General features: G+C 43.2%; 1 long non-coding RNA gene across 1 annotated transcript in view; it reads right to left on the bottom strand.

Annotated features, from left to right (window-relative positions):
• LOC309532496 overlaps window positions 1-22,174 on the bottom strand; it is a 43,889-nt gene extending 21,715 nt beyond the window's left edge. The window contains exon 1 of the long non-coding RNA XR_014219883.1: window positions 21,889-22,174. This is a non-coding gene — a long non-coding RNA (uncharacterized lncRNA). The remainder of the gene's footprint in view (window positions 1-21,888) is intronic.
• Between the last annotated feature and the right edge of the window lie 273 nt (window positions 22,175-22,447).

The raw sequence follows: 22,447 nt of genomic DNA on the forward strand, positions 1-22,447 counted from the left end.
AAGTAATTTTTTAAACATTGTAATGAGTCACCCCTTCTAATATGTGTGTTAGGAGACCACCTGCTGCTTGTTGAAACAGCACATGCTCGAGTTCTGGAATTCTTTCAGAAATTCTCCTGATTTACATAGGAATTCAGGAGGCATGGAAAGCAGGGTAGAACAAACTAGAGAAATGATAAAAGAAAGGAACAGTGGAAATCCTCTCATCCCCTTGTAATGACACTAGACTTCTTCTCTTATGTGGGAGAATGTTAAAAATAATGCAGATATATTCACCACCTAACGACTGCAATTTATGGCTGAAGAGGAATACGTTCTCTTTATTATTCAGTCATCAGATTTACGAAGTGAGTTTGCTCTGAGTAACCACAGCTATCCCAGTGGAAGCATCGAGTTGAATAGCAATTAAAGCATCCCGTTGCCAGGTGTCAGGCTGGGTCTTGCAAACGTTTATGTCACAATATGCTAACAGGATTAAAGTCGACGGTACGGAAGCAACTGGAGGTTTGCCTTGTGCTGCGCTTACCGTCTCGTGTTATCTTTGGTGTCTCATGCCTAAAAACCTAATACACAGCTACACACAGTGGCGAAACGTAATACCTTAAATCTCTGCCTTGTTCATCTGTTTGGCAACAGAGCCCGGAGTTATTGTTTCCAGAAATGGCAGAAGCAAAATGCGACATGCTCCCGGTGCCAAAGTAAACGGATGAGTATTGGCTGGCGATTAACATCCCCTCCCTGCTATGCCAATTGTTAACACATACCAATTAATTCTTTCTAACAAGCCATTTCTTTCCACGGAACCATCACTCACTAAACTTGGACAGCCCTCTCTGTGGATTTAAGTTACAGCAAAACTGCTCCCCCCATGCACTCTTTTGAATTCATATCAACACCAGACCACTCCCCATTCCATGCCACCAGAGCTGAACATCTCATGAGACACAGCAGAATCCAAACCTGCTTTGAAGTCTTCTCTTCCTTCTGTGAAGCCCTTTGCAACTGGACTTCTCCGCGACCCTTCCCCTCTGCAGGGAGGTGGGACCAATTCGGATGGTCCGCCCCCGCCACTTAATGGATCCAAATGGTTTCCAGAGAGTGGTAGGGGATGCTTTATCCCATGTTGATGGCCTTTCAGCTGATTCCCTGGTGGCCCGCTGGAATGCGGAGTTAACCAGGGCTATCGACTGTCTGGCTCCGAAGCGCCCTCTCCGATTGCATGGAGCCCGGACAGCCCCGTGGTTTTCTTCGGAGCTGAGGGCGATGAAACAATCGCTGAGACGGCTAGAGCGTCGGTGGCAGAAAACTCACTCCGAATCTGACCGGACACAGGTTAGAGCTCAACGTCGAGCCTACCAAGTGGCGATAGCAACGGCGAAGAAGACTTTCTTCACTGCCTCTATTGCATCTGCAGAAAATAGTAGCAGGAGACTCTTTCAGGTGGTCCGCAATTTAACGGAACCACCTTTACCACCGGGGCCTTGTAAAGACCCCAAGATCTCCTGCAACGATTTTGCAAAGTTTTTTGCAGATAAAATCACTCATATTCGGAAGGAGCTAGACACCACCGTGGGAGCAGGGCTGGGGCGGGAGAGTGCTAGAGCCCTGTCTGGTCAAGTTGCATGGAATCAATTTCAATCCGTTACCCCCGAGGATGTGGACAGGCTGCTTGGACGCGTGAAACCAACCACCTGTCTCCTTGATCCTTGCCCATCCTGGCTAATAAAAGCAAGCCGGGAAGGGCTGGGCGATGGGCTCTGCGGGGTGGTGAATGCTTCCCTCTGTGAGGGAACATTCCCAGATCCGCTGAAAGAGGCGGTCATTAAACCGCTTGTTAAAAAACCATCTTTAGACCCGGCCAGTATGGCCAACTATCGCCCAGTCTCAAATCTTCCATTCTTGGGCAAGGTGATTGAGCGTGTGGTTGCTGAACAACTCCAGGCACGCCTGGAGGATGCGGACCATTTGGATCCCTTCCAATCAGGGTTCAGGCCTCATCATGGGACTGAAACTGCCTTGGTCGCACTGGTTGATGATGTCCGGCGAGCTAGGGACAAAGGTGAGAGTTGTTTCCTAGTTCTGCTGGATCTCTCAGCGGCCTTTGATACAATCGACCATAACATCCTTCTGGACCGTCCAGAGGGGTTGGGAGCTGGGGGCACTGTTATACAGTGGTTTCGCTCCTTCCTTCTGGGCCGTGTTCAGAAAGTGGTGGTGGGGGATGAGTGTTCAGACCCTTGGGCCCTCACTTGTGGGGTGCCTCAGGGTTCCGTCCTCTCCCCCATGCTTTTTAACATCTATATGAAGCCGCTGGGAGAGATCATCAGGGGGTTTGGACTGGGTGTCCATCAATATGCAGATGATACCCAGCTCTACCTTTCTTTCAAATCAGAACCAGTGAATGCGGTGAAGGTCCTGTGTGAGTGCCTGGAGGCGGTTGGAGGATGGATGGCGGCTAATGGATTGAGGTTGAATCCTGACAAGACAGAAGTACTGTTTTGGGGGGACAGGGGGCGGGCTGGTGTGGAGGACTCCCTGGTCCTGAATAGGGTAACGGTGCCCCTGAAGGACCAGGTGCGTAGCCTGGGAGTCATTTTGGACTCACAGCTGTCCATGGAGGCGCAGGTCAATTCTGTATCCAGGGCAGCTGTCTACCAACTCCACCTGGTACGCAGGCTGAGACCCTACCTGCCCGCGGACTGTCTGGCCAGAGTGGTGCATGCTCTAGTTATCTCCCGCTTGGACTACTGCAATGCGCTCTACGTGGGGCTACCTTTGAAGGTGACTCGGAAACTACAGCTAATCCAGAATGCGGCAGCTAGACTGGTGACTGGGGGCGGCCGCCGAGACCACATAACACCGGTCTTGAAAGACCTACATTGGCTCCCAGTATGTTTCCGAGCACAATTCAAAGTGCTGGTGTTGACCTTTAAAGCCCTAAACGGCTTCGGCCCAGTATACCTGAAGGAGCGTCTCCACCCCCATCGTTCTGCCCGGACACTGAGGTCCAGTGCCGAGGGCCTTCTGGCGGTTCCCTCATTACGAGAAGCGAAGCTACAGGGAACCAGGCAGAGGGCCTTTTCGGTGGTGGTGCCCGCCCTGTGGAATGCCCTCCCATTGGATGTCAAGGTGATGGACAACTACCTGACATTCAGGGAAGCTTTTAATGTATGATATTTTAGTGTTTTTTGGTTTCTGTGGAAGCCGCCCAGAGTGGCTGGGGAAACCCAGCCAGATGGGCGGGGTACAAATAATAAATTATTATTATTATTATTTGCTCCCACTTGGAGTGTATACAGGCACTCTGTACATGTTCAAACCCTCTCTCTTCTCTTTATTATTGTTTTTAACCCGAGGTACCAATTTAGTTAATAGGGCCTCCCACTGCCACCATGCAATTTCTGTTCTCATCCTGAAGCAAAGTTCTTAACCTGAGGTACTATTTCTAGGTTAGCGGAGTCTGCAACCTGAAGCATCTGTAACCTGAAGCGTCTGTAACCCGAGGTACCACTATACTTCCATGAAACACCATAACCTATTGCTAACCTGAAGGACTGCCATTTCCACACTGGTAAAGCAGAAGGAAATGTTAATTAATTGCCTTGATAGACCAAGGAGCCCAGAGTGATGTACAGAGTTCTCCCTCTCCCCACAACAGCCCTGTGAGGCAGGTTGGGCTCAGAGCACTGACTGGCCGCCCAGTGAGCTTCGTGGCCAAGTGGGTATTTGAACCTTAGTCCTCCAGTTCCTAGTCTGACAATCTGATCGCTATGCCATACTGGCTCTCTTAAGATGAAGGTGACTGACCAACTCTAGAAGAAAACGGGATGTTCTGCTGCTGTACAAACCCACTGATACATCACTGTCATGGGGAACCACCCCTGTAAAAAAAGAGAGGTGCTACTGTATTCGCATCTGCCTTCATCTGTACACAGGTGGGCTTAAATATGAGTTTAATCAGTTTTAACTTCTCTTTTTTCACATGGAAACTAGTTTGTAGAATCATAGAATTGTAGGGCTGGAAGGGACCCCAAGAGTCATCTACTCTACCCCCCTGCTATGTAGGAATCACAGCTAAGTGGAAAAAAGCCCTTTAAAACATTGGGGAAGGGGAGATGATGGGTCTGAAGCAAGGTTGAGATATGTACAGTGCTTTTTTAAAAAATAGGACACACAGTGCATGGAATGCACGCTTAACTGCAGCGTGTGAAACACATCCTAAATACAAACCCTATTAAGTAAACACAAGTATAATACACAGCAAAAAGCATAGCAATTAGTGCTGGGTGCTGAGCTGAGATTGTTGCAGGAATGCCTGGGAAAGATCAGTTGTTATTTTAAAGTTATTATATTTATGCAGCACAGTGAATACACACAGCCTGAGCAGAAATAACAGCTCGTTGCCCCAAGAGCTTAGAATCAAAGGTTTGTCAGTGCAGAGCGGCTCTAGCCAGAGTGGACTTTACACTGAACGGATGCTGACAGTTCAATTTTGTGAGATCCGAAGCCCACCGTAGCTTTATAATCTTGCCAATAAAGCAGCGGTTGTTATTTGGAAGAACTAAATGGCCCATAGCTGCCTTTAATATGTTTCTTTTCTTTCTTTTTTTTCTCTAGGAGAGAGTCCAGAAATGTGAGGGCTTAAGTTCTGAACCAAACACATTACTTTTGGAAATGTATCACGATAACCTAGTCCTAGGGATTAAGATTTGTTACTGAGGAATAGTCAGTAGGAAGTAAGAGGTTTCTCCTCATATGCCATTCCAAGACCCCTTGGCCCTCTTGGGGGGGGGGAGAGAAAATTTTATTTCCCCAATGCCTTCTGATCTCTGGAAAATCTATCAATGCCAGTTAGACACAGGTTTCCACACACCCCACGCTAGCAGTGGAACAGAGGCCTCCACACTACTTCAGAATGGGCATTTTAAAAAATAATGATTTTCATGCATAACCAATGTAGACTACATTTGAGGCACTGACTCAAGAGGCGAACGCTGCTGTATCCCATTACTCATATCCAGAGCCACCAGGATTTCATATGTACGAAGAATTATAGACTTGCAGATTCATATTGACTTTTCCTGAAGAGAAAATATAATAAACTAGTACGGTGGGTGAGGCAGGTTAATCGCACGCACAAAATCTCAGAAGAATGACGTAGCTGTGCATCTTGTTCCAGTTTTGATGGATTTCTTCCAGTGATTAATTCAACTTGAGGAAACAACATTTTTGGAGTCTGTGGGCTATGCTGGGAATCTGACTCTCTGCAGTAACTCTTGTAAACTTGTTTGTAAAGACTGCATGGAATTTCTTTGGTTTAAAACAAGGAACATGGTCATTTTATTCTTCTTTCTCAAACAATCAAGAGCTTCTAGTCTGGAGCAGCAGGTTTGGGGCAAAGCTGTTCATTTTTTCAGCTATGTAGTTTGGGTTAATGAACAACCGCAGCTTCAACTTACTTCAGCTTATGGGTAGGTGGTAACCCTATAATTTATACTGAAGTAATCCTTGCCATTGGGGCTATAACAGATTAATATTTGAAGACTCCAAATCTTCACATTCTGAAAGCTTAGCTTGCAGTCTTAAAACTAGTCCAAGTGGTAGCAAGTGACTGAGAGGAAAGAATCCGTGTTAAGTTTTTCAAATGTATATCCAATTGTTTTTTCTCCTATAATTTTTTTCCCAAAAACAAAATGTTGTGCAAGCCGAACCAAAACAGTAGTTAAGGAGGAACTTCTTGGAAAGGAGTAACTGTACTTTATATATTTTAAACTGTCAACATATACTCCCAATTAATCTTCTTTACACTTAGTGTAATCCGTTCCTTCAACCTGTTCTCATGGGATTTGTCTTCTGGCCTATGAAAACCGTTTTATTTTCTCCCCTGAAATTTTCCAGCTTGACAAAGTCCTTTCCTGATGGATGGACAGAGCAAATAATATAATTTCCCAAGGCCAGGAAATGATGCTGCTGTTGATACATCCGAAAATGGCACTGGTTTTTGTTGTTGTTGTTGTTGCTGTACCACACTGCTGACCGAGCAGTTTGTTTTCTTCCTGGGCTGGGGCTGGCAAGACAGCGCTTCTGTCTGGAGTAGTTATTAAAAAAGAAAACCTAGTCTATTTGTGCTGGCTTCTTTAATCTTCCTGTAGTCATGAAACTCTCAACATATATTACTGCCTGTAGTTCAGTTCGGTGTTATGATATATACATAGTGCTTTTTTTCTAAAAAAAATGTTTAGGGGTACTATTTTCCTACTCATATTGAAATACTGCCCCTCAATGAGGCCAAACTTAGATTCACAAAATGTTTAGGGGTATGTGTACCCCTGCGTACCCCCCAGAAAAAAACACTGTAAACACATATATATTTTCTTTTTAAAATCCCTTTTGCTAAAGGTGGACAAATGGAATACCTGAGCACTGGGATGCATTTATGCAACCAAAGTCTGTATTTCCTCATAGACAATCTTCCACTGAGCCAGTGAGAGCCAGTGTGGTGTAGTGGTTAAGAGTGGTAGACTCGTAATCTGGTGAACCGAGTTCGCGTCTCCGCTCCTCCACATGCAGCTGCTGGGTGGCCTTGGGCCAGTGACACTTCTCTGAAGTCTCTCAGCCCCACTCACCTCACAGAGTGTTTGTTGTGGGGGAGGAAGGGAAAGGAGAATGTTAGCCGCTTTGAGACTCCTTTGGGTAGTGATGAAGTGGGATATCAAATCCAAACTCCTCCTCCTCCTCCTCCTCCTTCTTCCATGGTTAGCTTGCCAGTAGTATGTGAGGTCGGAGCACAGAGCAACATGGGGGCAGTAATGGATGTGAGCCTTGTCCTTTTACAGTGGGCTTCATTGCAGTCACATAAAGGTCTGAGTTTTCTGCACAAAGGTAATCTAGGAGCGTGTGTAACAAGGCCAGTGAGGGCCATGGCCTGGTCAGAATCTCAAGGGTCTGGTAGAGAGGCCTAGAGTGCCACACTAGCATTCCCTGCTCCTAGTTCTTTAGCTACTTATAATGCCAAGGCCAACTCTTGCTCCTGGGTGGATAGTGCACTTCGTCTCACTCACCAAACCTGGTACCCCTTCTCTTGCCCTAGAAAACTAGATTGGCTGTGAGTTCTGGAAGACCTGCTCCCTGCCTTGGAAGCCTTTTCCCACCTGGCCTGAGAGGGCAGGGCCGTGACTGACTCCAACTACAAAAGCTGACGCTGCTGAACAGATACTTGGGCTGGGGTGTTTTTAAGGAGGTTGGGGGGGCGTTGTTGATGTCATTTATTTGTATCTTTATTTCTAGATCTTATAATGACTTGTGTGGAAACTGTTCAATTATGGTTGTGTACTTTTTGATGTGTTTTATGTTTATTACTGCTTTTGTTATGTTTGTAATTATGTAGTCTTTTCATGTTGTAAGCTCCCTTGAGCATGGTTTTAAACTATGGAAAGGCAGCATGCAAATTAAACAAGGATAGGAAGACACCTCCCTGAGATACCTTGCAATTTTAGAAATCTGGCACATACTGAAGGATGCACGCCAGCAGTGGGAAGAAATCAACCTCAGATTTTGTTTTTTGTTGGGTAAGATTAGGCTGAACTTTATTAAATATAGTTTTACATCATGTACTTTAAAATATTCCCTCAAGCACACACTCCTGTTTTTTTTAGTAAAATATATCCGGTAAAAGTATTTATTCCTCATGAATGGTTCCTATTTAGTTCAAGTTCCTTCCTTCCTCTTGAGGTTATTAAACTGGTTGGTTTATTAATTCATTATTAGATGTCACTATTCTTTAATTATAATGTGGTTTATGTCTCTGAAGTCTCCTCCCCCTGGAAAAATGGCCAGTCTATTAGACGAGCCCAATAGATCATTCTGACAGGGTTAGAGACTGAGCCCCTCAAAAGGGCATACAGTGTTAGCAAGCAGTGGCTGTTGATATGCCCTAACTCACAGCTGCTATTTTCCAGCTGCTGTGCTATACATAAAAAAAAAATATTTAAAACTGCAACGTTGTTTGTTCAAAAACACAACTCGCTGTGTATTTTCCTTCATTCAACAAATGTGTTAAATATCATACAGGTTAAGCATTCCATTTAAGAGACATATGGCAAATAAAGGCACCTTACCAAGTCCCACAGAATATAAACACCTTCTGGAGATAATGAATAAATATTCATTGCACGCAAAAAGAACATATTAACCTTTCGGGTTTCGGATATTTGCTTTGCTCATGCAAAGTCAACTCTTCTTTTCGAGACAGTCTTTAACTCGATCGTTTCTCAGAACCACTGAAGGAACACAGAGGACTTGAAGTGCTCAAATATCACATGGAGGAGGGGGAAAAACAAGTTTCTGCACTATCTTATTGTAATTGCCAATTTAGTTTTAATGAAATGTCAAATGCATATTATCTGCTGCCACTGCCAGCTGTTTCAGATTTTTAGAAAACGAAAATGGTGGTCCGGAGGAATTTGCCAAAGATTTCATAGCTGGCTTATTTCCGTTGGATCCATCTGCTAGATAGTCCTTTCAAAGGGAAATCTCCATTATCCATTGTCTGCTTGAAATATGCTATTGCTGGATGTTATGGGGTGAGAGACATGTGAACTTATTAACATTATGAACATGATACTTATAGGCTGTAGCTTACTGTGCTTTATATTGGATTAGGTAAGCCATACTCTTGCTGCTGTATCAGCTCTGACCCGTATGGAAAATCTACATGGCCTTTTAGATGAAAATTATATTTATATACCTTCCTCCAGCAAGCACATCACACAACAAAGGCAGAGCCTGACACAACATCCCCAAACCTTTGAACCAGTGTATTTTCCTGGTTCTTGGCTATGGTTGGTTGCTGGACTCACTTCACTTGTCATTAGCTGAGGCCAAACTCCTTACTCTAGATCTCCTTGTATCCAGTCCCAACAGTGTATCTGTGACCCCTCATGCAGTGCTCTAGGTTCTGGGTTGCATCTCACTCAGGAGAGCTGGTACGTAGATCGATTTGCCTCAGGAATACAGATTGGACCATTAGCTTTTGTTCTTTTACAAATCTATGGTGATGTGGCCGGGAAGGCCACAAACAGGACGAGAAGCACTCCATTGCCTCTTGAGACAGATGGATGCCAACAACTGGGGCTGGTGGGAGTTGAACAACATCTGGAGATCTTTCCCCTTCCCATTTCAGAGTACCACAGTCATGTACATATGCTAAGAGTTTATCCTGGTGTCCTGCTCATCCATTCCTAGTTCCCTTGCCTCCTTTTTTCTCCATCCAGTTTTTATACAGATTTGTGAAGGCCCCACTGTTAAGCACATGTGTTCTCTAAACTGCACTACATTTCAGCAATCATAGTAATGGAAACTTCCCTCCTTTTTGTCCCAGCAATGCCTCTTCCATTTTGCTGAACAGGTCAAATAAACATGTGTCTCTTGAAATCAGGGTTTCATAAACACATCCGGCGCTGCCTGACTGGAGACACCTTTCCTCTTGTTCTGAGGTATTTATACAATTTACAGCAAGCTGTCTTGGAAGGTTGACTGACGCTCTCCAGCATAGCCAGGAGCATCTGCAAACTCTGCATATTAAATTAAGAAATTCTCTCTCCCCCCCCACCCCCGCCACATCCTCACAAGTTCCTACAGGAGAACAATTTCACCCCTCAGCATTTTGCCTTTGGCGCAGTACAAGGTTAAACTTTCTTTTCATTAATCCTGACTTGGTGCCACTTGAAACACCAACAACAAAACAGTTAAAGGAACATTCTGTGCCCTGTTACTTATCTATTTGTCTTAATGTGCCATTAGCATGATTCACTCTGATAATTTAGTTTAAGGCTCAAATGTCTATACAAATATTATAGATTTGCACTGCTGTTTTTTTTATAGACAGCCATGCCACATCTGTACTGCCTCTTGAGCAAATATCAGGTTAAATCCCCATGGTTGATTACCAGACATAAGCATGCCAGCTGATATTATTTTATTTGCTTAGAAGATTAGGACACTTATATTTTTAAGTGTTTTAATTTTTTAAAAAAACACCCACCCACCAAAAGACCTATTTTGGTGCCTTGAATGTGGTGTTGTAAAGGCATTATGCATCCTATGAGGCACTTTATTATTACCTCATGTATTCCAAGGCTAATCATTAAAGGCAACTTAGATGCCTCTAAGGCCTGCATCCTAGGCGGCTGCCTAGTTGGCCTAATGATAGCACTGGCTCTTGGCTGAGGGGAGAATTGAACCCTGAAACCAGGTCTAGTACAACACTCTAACCACTGCACTACACTGGTTCCATATTTCTTTCCTGAGGGCTCCAAACTGTACAGGTGTAGACAATAAAGAAGTAGAAGATACTTTGAGATTAAAAAAAAACTTTTTTGACAAGGGTCCCACTGTACAGAAGAAATGTTCTATGACATGTAAAGAAGAAACTGCAGGATTACGAGAAACCACAACTAACACAGGTGTCTTTTACAGTGAGTAAAGAGTTTGTTGGAAGCCCATAGTGTGTATGTGTAGTGTACCAGCCTCATAGTTAGTGAGTGGGATGCACTGGGAATCATTCAAAGGTTTGGAAATTAGCAATTAGTCATTTCATGACAGAGGAGACAGGAAACCTAGACAAAGTAGTTATTAAAAGGGATCCATTTTTATGTTCAGGCAGGTTCCTACAGGAATCAGGTTGAAGCAAAATTCCAAATTATGAAAGCACCACTTTCAGCTGTGTAGGATATAGTTGGTTTTTGTTTTGAGAAGCTAATTAGGCTTTTTTATTATTATAAGTCTATTTATATCCCATCTTTGCACCTATAGGCACATTCATTGTGCTCCAAATTAGTATTAGTTGCTGGAAATTAAATCTTGATAGACAGCTATAGGCAGAGCTGGATGTCCGTGCCAAAAACACTCGATTCTGTGATAAGGAGAAGCAAATTCTGCTGCAATGGCATTATGTAAATACTGGGGGGAATGAATACGCATTAATGTATTATAAGTGCAATATTTGCTTTTTGGGGTTTTGGTAAAGTTTTAATTGATTTTTATTGAAAATTTATTCAGGAAAGGGGGAGAATCCTCAAAAGAAAAAGAAACACAAAAGGGAAGAGAACCGCTTCTGCTCAAATTAATGATACAATAAGCAACAGATGGAGACGTATGCCAGCAGAACAGTGGGGGCTATCATTACCTACTATGTACCCAGACATGGGCACCTGAAAACTACTTGAGTTTGAGATTGCAGATCCCCCTTTGCAGTCTTGAGTAGATGCTTGATTTTTCTTTCAAGAAGTAAAACAAATACATCTTTTGTTTCACTTTTAAAATGGATATAGACTTAAATTCTTATAGTTTTTAAGAGGGTTAGATAAAGGAGGGTATTTAAAAGGATATTTATGGAGGATATGGCTATCAATGACCACCAGCCATGATGACTACATTCTACCTCAGGAGCAGGGAACTGGATGCAGCCAACATGCCATATCCTTACCCCTCCATGGGGCAACTTTGATGGGTGGGTGGAGCTGCCTACCCGTTGATCGCCTAATGCCATTATGACATCAAGTGACAACTCCCAAAGGACTTGTTTTCAGTGCTGGTCAGCTAATGGCACACACTGAGCCCCTTTAAAAGAGTGTCATCAGCACCAATCAGCTGATTGGGGCTGACTCCGCATCTTGCTGATGGCACGACTCTGATTCTCAAAAAGTGTGGCAAAGCTAGTTGTGGTTGTGTGGATTTTTGTGGCTGTCATTTTGATTCCCCCTCCTGATAGGTTGATATTCTTGAAATATGCTGAGATATTACACACACACACACACACACACAGTGGTACCTCGGGTTACAAACGCTTCGGGTTACAAACTCCGCTAACCCGGAAATAGTTACCTTGGATTGTGAACTTTGCCCCAGGATGAGAACGGAAATTGCGCGGTGGTGGCGGCGGGAAGCCCCATTAGCGAAAGCGTACCTCAGGTTAATAACGGTTTCTGGTTAAGAACGGACCTACGGAACAAATTAAGTTCGTAACCCAAGGTACCACTGTGTGTGTGTGTGTAGAGAGAGAGAGAGAGAGAGAGAGAGAGAGAGAGAGAGTACTGAGGCAAATGAGTAATTGGAGATGTTTTGTGGACAGACTTGCACTGGTACACATTCTGGAGCAATAAACATTTTCCATTTTTGAGGTGTTTGTAGTTCTATGTAACCTGACTTCTACACCACAGGGCGGCTTTTTGTATTTTAAAGGATAATCATTTATTAGAAACTCTGACTTGCTCATAAACTATTCAGAGAAGGGACTCTGGGGCTTTGCTCATTAAAAAACGTGCTGACACTGTTGGTCACTTTGTTCTGGGAAGTTTTATGCTGCAGTCAGAGTAAGCATTCCATGCGTGGTTTGCAAAGAAAAATGGCCAATTGATGAAGTCAGGTGCCAGTCAGAGGCTAAGGTGAAGAGAGTGAGACCTCAGCATGGGAGAAAGACCTATTTTACCCATTAAAATGACTTAGTGCATTGTCAACAGTGGAAGTGATGCTATTCCAGTTAGTCCCCAGAGCCATCATCTGGCTGCGGCACTCTGAGAATGCAGGACAACTGAGGGCAGTTACAAATGCACCTTACTTTCCTTAGGAGGCAACAGTGGTATTAAAGCACAGTTTAAACATTTACATCTTTAAAATGCAAAAACACGAAATCAGTTTTCTCTTTGTTCCCCCCTCCCCCATGTCCATAAATTTGCTCTATTTGTCCCCATCCTCCAATATATAGCATCTTATTTAGTGTACACATTATATTTGTCAGCCTGATATCTTCTCTGATGTGCTAGTTTTCCACATGAAGGTTGTTCTTCCTCTCCTCTTCCAACCCATTGCAGTCTCAGTGGGGATTAATCTCAGGGTAGCCATGTGTCCTCTTTTTACCTATCTGTTTGAAGGGTTGCCTGGGCAGTCTGGCTTGTTTGCTTCTAGGGCCACTCAGACATCCTTTTCATTGCACATTCATGATTATTTGTGCTCATGATGATATGGAGTGCTCAGATGCAATCCCATATAGACCTGCAAAGATTTTAGGGCAGTCACACTGCTTCATTTCCAATCAGTGAATGGAGTACTTCTTCAAAGAAGTTAAACTATGGAATCAGGGCCATCTTAAGCATATCCGGCGCCGTGCTGCAAAGATCCCTCTGGCGCCCCCACCCATTTCCCAGAGTTGTCGACCTTTGTTAAGGGGGGGGAACCTCAAAGTTGTTGACCTTTTTAAGGAAAGGTTCCCCAGAGTTGTTGAGCTGTAGGGAGTTGTAGGGAGCTGACACCACACTTACACTATTATCTTATTATGTAACACCTTGTTTTTAACAATGTTGATTGCTGTTTAAATTCAGAATACCTGCGTTATTCATGTTAAATAGTTTGATACGGTACATTGTATGGTATCTTTCCCCCTCACATTCTAAGGTTCTCCTAACACCTCAATCCTTTGCTTTAATAAGGGAGACCTTAAAACAACGTGCAAACATATTTTAAAATAATTAAAATCTGAAATCCACTACACTCAGCCGCAGACGCAGGGAACAGAGGCTTTCACAGCGGCCCCTGCAGCGGAAATGGGACAAATGGGACAAAGCAACGGGGGGGGGGGAGCAAAATCAGGAGCACACAGGGGATCACTTTTTTTAACACTGTAGGTTCCAGGGTTTGGGTCCTGAGTTGAGGGAGCTTTTGCTTCTCTCCTTGCCTCCCTCCTCCACTTCCCTGCCTCCTTCCCATCCTCTCCCTGCCTACGGCCAGTGCCAGACACTGCTCTGTGGGGCTTTCAGCATGGCGCCTCCTTCTCCGAAGACTCCAGAGTCAGCGGAGGGTGGCGGACCCGCTGCTGGGCGTCCCTGCTGGGCGGGCGCCGTGGCGCATGACGCCACTCAGCCAAATTGAAAAGACGGCCCTGTATGGAATTGCTACCACAGGATATAGCAAAGGGCACAAACATGGTTGGACAAATTAATGGAGAGTAACTCTTGTCAGTGGCTACTAGCCATGATGGCTATAATAGCCCAGTACAGGTATGCTCTGAATACCAGTTACTGAGGATTACAGAGGTTATCCTTCATTTAACCACCAAGACAGAGTTCACAATAAAGCAAAACTTGATAGGGTTTCTGCAGAGAGCAATTCTCGAGCGTATTGCAAATATAGGTCATCCCTTGCCCCAGCTGATACTGAAATGGTAACCCGGAAACAATTCCTGAACCAAAACAGTTACATAAGAACAGCAAGTGCCTATGATTGTATTTGTTCTTTGTGCTCTGATGACAGTTGTAAAAGTTGCACATGCAACTGCTAGCCATCTGCAAAACCCACCAGAGATTGCAGATTGGCCTCAGCAGTAATGTTTTCAGTATTATAAAAGATAATAAAGCTATAAAGAGGCAGAGGCAGCTGCTGGGATTCTCTGCTCTCCAGGTGTTGTTTATAGGCAGGCAAACAGGCACCTTTCAGAATACTATGCTTTAAGGTCACTCTGACTGCAGGCAGTTGTCAGAGATTAAAGGTGAGCTGAGTGCAGATGAACGCGAACAACATATTTGCCATATGTGCCTCGGGAGCTTTGGCATGTTTTTTGTTCTTAGCATTCCTGTGCAAAGCCACAGCTTTCCATATTGGATGGTAAAGAATGCAGTATATCATTTGCAGTGCAATTCTATACATGCCCACTCAGAAGTAAACTTTGGTTTGTTCAATTGGACTTTCTCATAACAACAATGTAAGGAGAGCCGTGCTGGATGTGACCAAATGACCATTGAATCTAGCATCCCGTCCCCATCCTTTTCTCAGGGCTTACAATGGCTTACGATCCGCCAGTCTCAGCTCAGCCAGCTGAAACCCAGCTGAGCCAAGATGGCGGACTTGTGGTAGAAGATCTCTGGCTGGGCTGGGGTTGGGGGCCTACCCTGACATACTAGCCCAGCTGAAGCAGAGAACTAACCATCTGAACTGGAGACCTACTGGATCCCTGGTTCCCCACTGGATCCCTGGTTCAAATGGTTAGTTCTCACCTCAGCTGGGCTAGTATGTCAGTGTAAGTCTCCAACCCTGGCGGATCTGAGCAAAGGATTGCTTCCTTTTGTACATAATGGAAGCTGTTGGCGCAACCTTTTATTTGTTTGATGACCACCAATTTGGGAAGCATTAAAAGTAGATTAGTCAAATCATTGGATGAAAAGGCTTTGCTTGAAAACTACATGGCAATTTCTTGAGCAGTGTACAATTCCCCCCCCCCCAAAAAAAAAATTGAATAAAAACAAACAGTGTCAAAGTTCTTTGAGACTCTGCAAAGACAATGTCCCAGGTGTAAAAGTCAATGAAATACAAACAGTTCACCATGGTATTGTATTCTTTGGCTGTCCTTGAAGTCTTTTTTCTTTTGCTACAATTTCTACCCCCAACCATGTTCTCTTTTTCTTCCCTTGCAGTTATGTTTTGTGTTTTCTAAATTACAGGTTTCTAAGGGAGGATGATGTCATCTGTCATGCAGCGCTTAATAAATATGAGCAACAGGGAATACATCTTAGTTAATAAGTAGTTAAATAACCCCATCGAAACATGCTGGGCTGTTTATACTTGCAATGCAGTCCCATGCATGGTTACTCAGAAGTAAGCCCCACATTCGTTAATGGGGCTTACTCCCAGGTAAATGTTCACTGTCCTGCAGCTTAGTTATAGTCATAGCCTAGTCACTGGCCAAAAGGCCCATGCTGCCTTGCTTCCTACTATCATCTCAAAATGAGCACAGTGTAATTTTATTCCCCACTGTTTCTCTTCTTAGAAAACAGGGAGCCACTGTGCGCACATGGCTCTAGATCATGGTCAGCATACACCAGGGGTGAGCAACCCTTTTCAGCCATGGGCCGGTCCACCGTCCCTCAGACCATGTGGTGGGCCAGACTATATTTTGGGGAAAAAATTGAACAGATTCCTATGCCCCATAAATGACCCAGAGATGCATTTTAAATAAAAGCACACATTCTACTCATGTAAAAACACACTGATTCCCGGACTGTCTGCGGGCTGGATTGAGAAGATGATTGGGCCACATCCGGCCCCCAGGGCTTAGGTTGCCTACCCCTGGCATACACTAAAGAGAGAGAGATCCTTTTGGCATAACACACTTCATAAATATACTTTCTCCAGAATCCCCCCTGCCTGAATGCTAGGACCTTTGCGTTTGGCTAGGCAAGCAGGTGAAAATGCCTATGGCCTTTGCAATTTGATAGCATGTAGTAGACCGTCAATAGCATTTCAGTTTGCACAACAGCTCACAAAGCACCTTTGAGTGGAAAGCGGCTAACAAGTTTAATTTAATCTAATAATCATCATCATAATAATCATAGTTTTGAAAGGTCTGCTGGCCTCTGTCTTTAATTTTCAAATTTACCAATTGCTGGAGATTTCAACAAAGTCAACAAAAATGTCAGTGTGGTTTAAAGGCATATGATGTAGTCACTTTGTTGAAGCTAAGCAGATTTGTATCTGGCCACTGTTTGGATGGTGGTCCATCTGGGAACCCTTGTTTTTTTGTTTGTTTGTTTGTTTGTTTGTTTGTTTGTTTGTTTAAATTTATATACAACTTGATTGTTTCTTTGTTCTGGTACCAGGGCCCAGGAATGGATCATACACCACTTGATTGTTCTTTTTTGCTTATAAAAAGCCTTCAATGTGCATGGCGCTTTGTACACTATAAGAAGACTGGTTCCTGTCCCAGAAGTTTTTTATATATCATTCACCATCTTTATCTGCAATATTGAGTGAATGTAATCTTGTAAACTTCACACCACTGCTTTTTTTCAGGCGGAAATGATAGCATGTGGTTAATTAAATTCATGCAAACCTGAATCTGTATAGGTAACCAGGTTCATTAAGCAATGAAAATATTGCAGTCTTGATAATACCTTAACAAGTCTTTTGCACATCATTACAATGTCATCTACCTGAAAGATGAGTGAAGTGTTTGCACTGTTAATTAATCTACCCGTTCTGTATGTTTAGGTCATTAAATCTGAGGTGTTGCGTTTTTTCCCAGAGAGAAGGTGTCATGTGCCTGAAGAAAAGGCTGAGCTTTGAAAGTTTGGCTATTCTTCTGCCAACAGATGGCGGTTAGCTAATTAACTTTGGGAGATGCTTCTTGTTGTTAAACACCAAGAGCAGAAACTAGGGAGTTCTAGTAAATGGGGTCTTGCTAAGACCTGCTACTTTACCCTTGTGCCATTCCTATTCATTTCATAGGGTTTACATAATGAGAACTTGCCGGGGGACTCAGGCTTTGAGTACTGGAATGCTTGTTGTGGTGACTCTAAAATAATTTAAAAACAACGTCTAAAAACACAAAGGACTTCACCTTCCATTGACGGAAAGGCTTTCTCTAGCCACAAACCCCAGTGGAGTGATCCTGCTGGCAGTTGGGGTGGGGAGAATCAGCAGAAGACCTCTCCCCTTTTCTGCCATTGGTGGGACTGATGCCTATATCCAACCCCAGAGATGCTAAAGCAACAGAGGATTGTATTTAATGTCAGCTTTGCTCTCACACCCAGTTTTCTCTGACCCCCTACTCGAGATCCTAGATATTGGAGTCCTCTGCATCATTTCCTGTACAGAGGGTCCCCCAACTCTCAGCAGCAGCTTTGGGGGGGGGAGATGTTGCAAGGGGCCACAGTGGATAGGAGCGGTTAGCGAAACATGAACGTAAATGGTTGACATAAATGGAAAAGCCTTGGATACAACTCATGGTTCGATCCAAAGGTGGATTACTTACCTGCAAATCCCAGATTTTTCTTCTTCTTCCTGCAAGATCCCACTGATGTTTTTGACAGCAATGGCAAAGGGGCATGGGGTTTAAATAGGCACTGCTGAGGTGGGCAGGGATAATTAATTAATTAAATTTGTATAGGAATGTTTAAACCTCTCCTGGCAGCCCAGACGATAGTGGGAAGGCACACCATTCCCTTCCTGGTTATCAGATTGATCATTTGATAAACAGAGAGAGCTGTGTGTCTTTGTATGTGTGTTGTATGTGTAAAACTATGGGTTAGCCACTCTCACTGCAGACATATGGTTTCTGGAGTATGGGCCAATGGTCAGTGCAGTCCTTGGGCCCCCCAAAATCCCCACCCCAGTCTTCATCTTCTTTGGCAATCACTTCTGCTGAGTAAGATTGTCTTTCATGAATATGGTCTTAACAGTGTGTCTGTGAGTGACTGTGGAGGCCAGTTCTGGATCCACACATCCTTCCACAGTGGGGACATAGGTTTCTGGGTGAGAGTTGCCAAACGTGCTTTTCTCTTAGCACATTTCTCCCTTTCATGCTTCTTCAAAGTCCATGATGCCTTTGGTAGAGGCTTTTATCCAACTGGCATGCTCGCAGGCCAGCATTTCCCAATTTTCCATGCTTATATTGCATTTTTTAAGATTTACTTTGAGAGTGTCTTTAAACCTATTTTGCTGTCCACTGGCATTTCACTTTCCATTCTTAAGTTGGAAATAGAGTAGTTGCTTTGGAGGACGATAATCAGGCATCCGAACAACATCACCAGTCCAACAAAGTTGATCTTGAAGAATCATTACTTTGATACTGGTTTTCTTTGCTTCTTCCAGTACACTGACATTAGTTTCCCTGTCTTTCCAAGTGATATGTAAAACTTTTCAGAGACTTTCAAGGAGTTGGATATGGCGTTTATAAGTGATCCACATTTCACAAGCATACAGCAAAGTTTATAGTGCAATAGCTTTGTAAACAAGCATTTTGGTTTCCCTAAGAATGTCCTGGTCCTCAAACACTCTGTAATTCAATCAGAAGAAAGCTGCAGAGCTCAGGCGATGCTGGATTTCAGCATCAATGTTTGGCCTTGTGGAAAGATAACAGTCCAGGTAGGAAAACTGACCAACACTTTCCAACGTTACATCATTAAGTTGGATTTGTGGCACTGCAGAAGGATTGTTTTGTGCTTCTTGGTGCAGCACTTTGGGGTTTTTTCATATTGAGTGAAAGGCCAAGCTTTTCTTAAGCTTCTGCAAAGATGTTTAGGATAGTTTGAACCCCTTAAACCTCTACTAGCAAGCATGAACCCTGCCTTCATTTTGCCCTGCTCAGCTTCCTTATGCTACTCTGCAAGTAAAAAAGAAAGGGGGGAAAACCCATAGATTATTTAAAATAATCTTTTAAAAACAAGCCTCCTATTTCACGGCTTGTTTCTTTTTTAAAAAGTCCTCCTAATATGAGGTAGCTTAATTCAGGAACTGTCATGCTTTGGGGAAATAAAGAGCCTAAGCCCCGTGTAATTCAAAACATCAAATTATATGGCCATGAAAAATTAGGGTTTCTAATGGCAATGACAACTGACAGTCCACTAAAAGCGATAATGTGAATGCCACTATAGAACATGATATGTCTGTCTTTGCAGCCTGCTGCATATGGAGATATAAATTATCCAGTTAAGCCAGAGATGGAAATGATGGCTCCAGTCCAAAACATACTCTACCACGTGAGCAAAGACTGGAGATTCTGAGCGGCCCTGGTCATTAGTTATGTGATTAGACCAATGCCCATCCATGCCTATTTCTAATTAAGTGCTTTGCATTGAAAATATACAGGCCTATAGCAACAGCTTAATTTAATACACATTTAACCACCATCAATGAGATGAACCCTTTAAATTTAATCTAATATATTTTTATTTCCAATTTATTTCTCAACTTTTGACCAGGAGAAAAATTATGTACTGCAAAACCAGTTAAAATCCACTTAAAGGCACAAGAACCAATACAAAGCAATAGAACAAACACCCTGAAATCACAGCTGTCAGAATGGCAGCATTACAATCAACCAGCCGTCTCAGCCCGTTATACCCAGAGGCCTTTCTAAATGCAAAAGTCTGAAGGCCAAAGAGAACAAGCCAAGTGGTCCTCTAATAAACCGATTCCGGCCCTGGAAAGCAAAGTGCATAATGACAGCACCACCACCAATAAGTCCCTGCTCCCTGCATACAGTTCCAAAAAGCTAGTACGCCTCTTCAGAAGACCTAAGCATATGGAGAAGACTTGCGCATAATTCGTTTATTTGTTTAATCTCACAATATTTATACACGGCTTGATTGCAAAAAACAAACAAACCCAAAAGGTTTACAAAAAAGACATATGCAGCCATTTAACTGTACAGTTCAGCTACTAGCTATGAAGTAGCACACTAAAGTAGTTACTTTTAAAAACTTGGGACTCAGCTATACAGCTGCAAATAAAACATTTTAAGTGTGTTGTAAAGTGCATTATACAAATGTGACACTAGATGGCGATGGTGAGCTATGGCAAATTCACTATATTTTTCTTTAAAAAATTAAAAAGCATTTTTACAACATTTTCTTTAAAGTGTGTCTAGATTCCCCCTTGGTCTTTTTCACAAGCTGAGTTCTCTCTCTTCAATTGAAAACAAAGAAAGTACCATGGCCAGTGGTAGCACACTCAGAAGTTACTGCATGCTAGGGGTTGATAAGGGGGACATATGAATGGGCCCTGGTAGCATAACTACTAGAATTTCTCTCTTCCTGTCAGATATTTCACTTAAGTTTGATTTCTGAGACAGTTTTCTTCACAGCACGCCAGGAATGCATAACCGGTAACCGCATCATTACTTTTGCTCTATGTCATTATACTAATTGGGGCTTTCCTATCTTAAACACATTTTAGGCAAACTGTGCTTGTTTCTTTAATTAATCTTCTTTAATACAAGGAAACTGGGTGAACCCAGGAAGGTCAGAATCTGGGTCCTTTTTTGTATAAACTGTTCGAACCATGTAAACGGTTTCCCCCCAGACAACATGAGGCAAAAGGTTGTTGGATGGAGGTTTGTTAATAAATGATTGAGAGGTCAGTAGTTCTAGGATAAGCATTTGATAAGCCACAAACTATTTGAAGCGATGTGTCCTTTGATCTACCAGAACCTCTGGCACATAGAGAAATGCCATCGTGTACCAAAGGCCTTCCTAATGTTCCCAGTGATGGTGTGCAAAGAATGCTTCAAAGACCAAAGTAGGTGGTGGGTGGGAAGGCCTTTCACCTCAGCTTGATTAGTGGACCTTTAAATCAAGAGACTGACCTCCCTTTCAAATAGAAGCATCTGCTTGCATTAAAGCAAATACATTCAACAGTCTATGAAAGACACTTGGTTTTTGTCTATGGAAGACACTAAGTTGCATCTCCAGAGTTTTGGTATTCAAGCCTATTCACCACCTCTCAACAGCCTTCACCTGCAAAGCCACTTTTAGATGGGAGGATGCTAAATGAGTTCCACCTCCCATGGGTTTCCCCGCTATCTGTTGGTTGATAACTGGCACCCACAACACACTCTCAGATTTCAAATGTGCCCTCTGGTCCAAAAAGGTTGCATTTCCACCGTAAACAATGCCAGCTTTCCCCCCTTGCTGCCTACTTCTTATCCGATGCACAAGATCCGTGTGATGCCATCTCTTCATATTCCTCTGCAAAGCCATGAAGACTTTGGCACATCATATCAGTCCATACATAATGCTATAACAAAGCTACGTACATCATTTAACTGAAACAAATGCATACTCCTTGTCTATTTAGCCCGCCCGCCCCATTTTCCGCATGACATATTATAGATTTTAAGCCCCTTTTGACTTTTTTCACATAGTAAAGTGCCATGCAACATTGTCATCATAAACACATATTGGCCAAAAGCATTCAAAAATTTCAATTAGAGCTTAAAAACAGCAACAACCCAATAACATTTGGCAACGCCAGCACAAACTATTTGCATGGAAATGAGCTTTTAGACACCTGCTATCTCAAGAACTCAGGAAGTTGGAGCAATAAGTTCTTTGGAAAGCCAACATGCAATTGTTGGGACATGCCACTTCACCACCAGTAATACTGTTGAGAGAATTCCCAGAAATGCAGCGACTCTCAGGAGGACGTCCATCCCATTCCAATAACAATTCAAATGTCAGTAAGCTGGAGCTGTGGGCAAAGATGAGGTTCAGCCAGCAGACAAACAGCTAGGTTTACTCTATTGACATCTTAAACTGCACATTGCCCTCTTTCTGACGACAGTTGATGGTTTTCTGGTTCTTATGGAAACTGCAATGTTTAGATTGACTCTCTACTTCCTGTGTGTGTGATGGGTTCTCACTGTCTGAAGATCTGTTTCTCAGAAAAAGCTTTCGCCCACCACCCAGGAATGTTTAGAAATGTTTATTTGTCTGCCTGTGTATCAGCATGTCCATGGCTGTGGGGGCGCATGTTTGTAAGTTTAACTAAGTTTAAGTAAACTTTCTGGTTTGACGCTGATAAGGGTCAGATGAAAGTAATCACTGAAACGGCTTCTTGGAGCAATAAACAGAACAACTTTGCACCTCATGTCTCCCTTAAAGGAAGCACCACACTGATATTA

This window comes from Podarcis vaucheri (assembly GCF_965113315.1).
Source record: "Podarcis vaucheri genome assembly, chromosome: 5".
Classification (NCBI taxonomy): Eukaryota; Metazoa; Chordata; class Lepidosauria; order Squamata; family Lacertidae; genus Podarcis; species Podarcis vaucheri.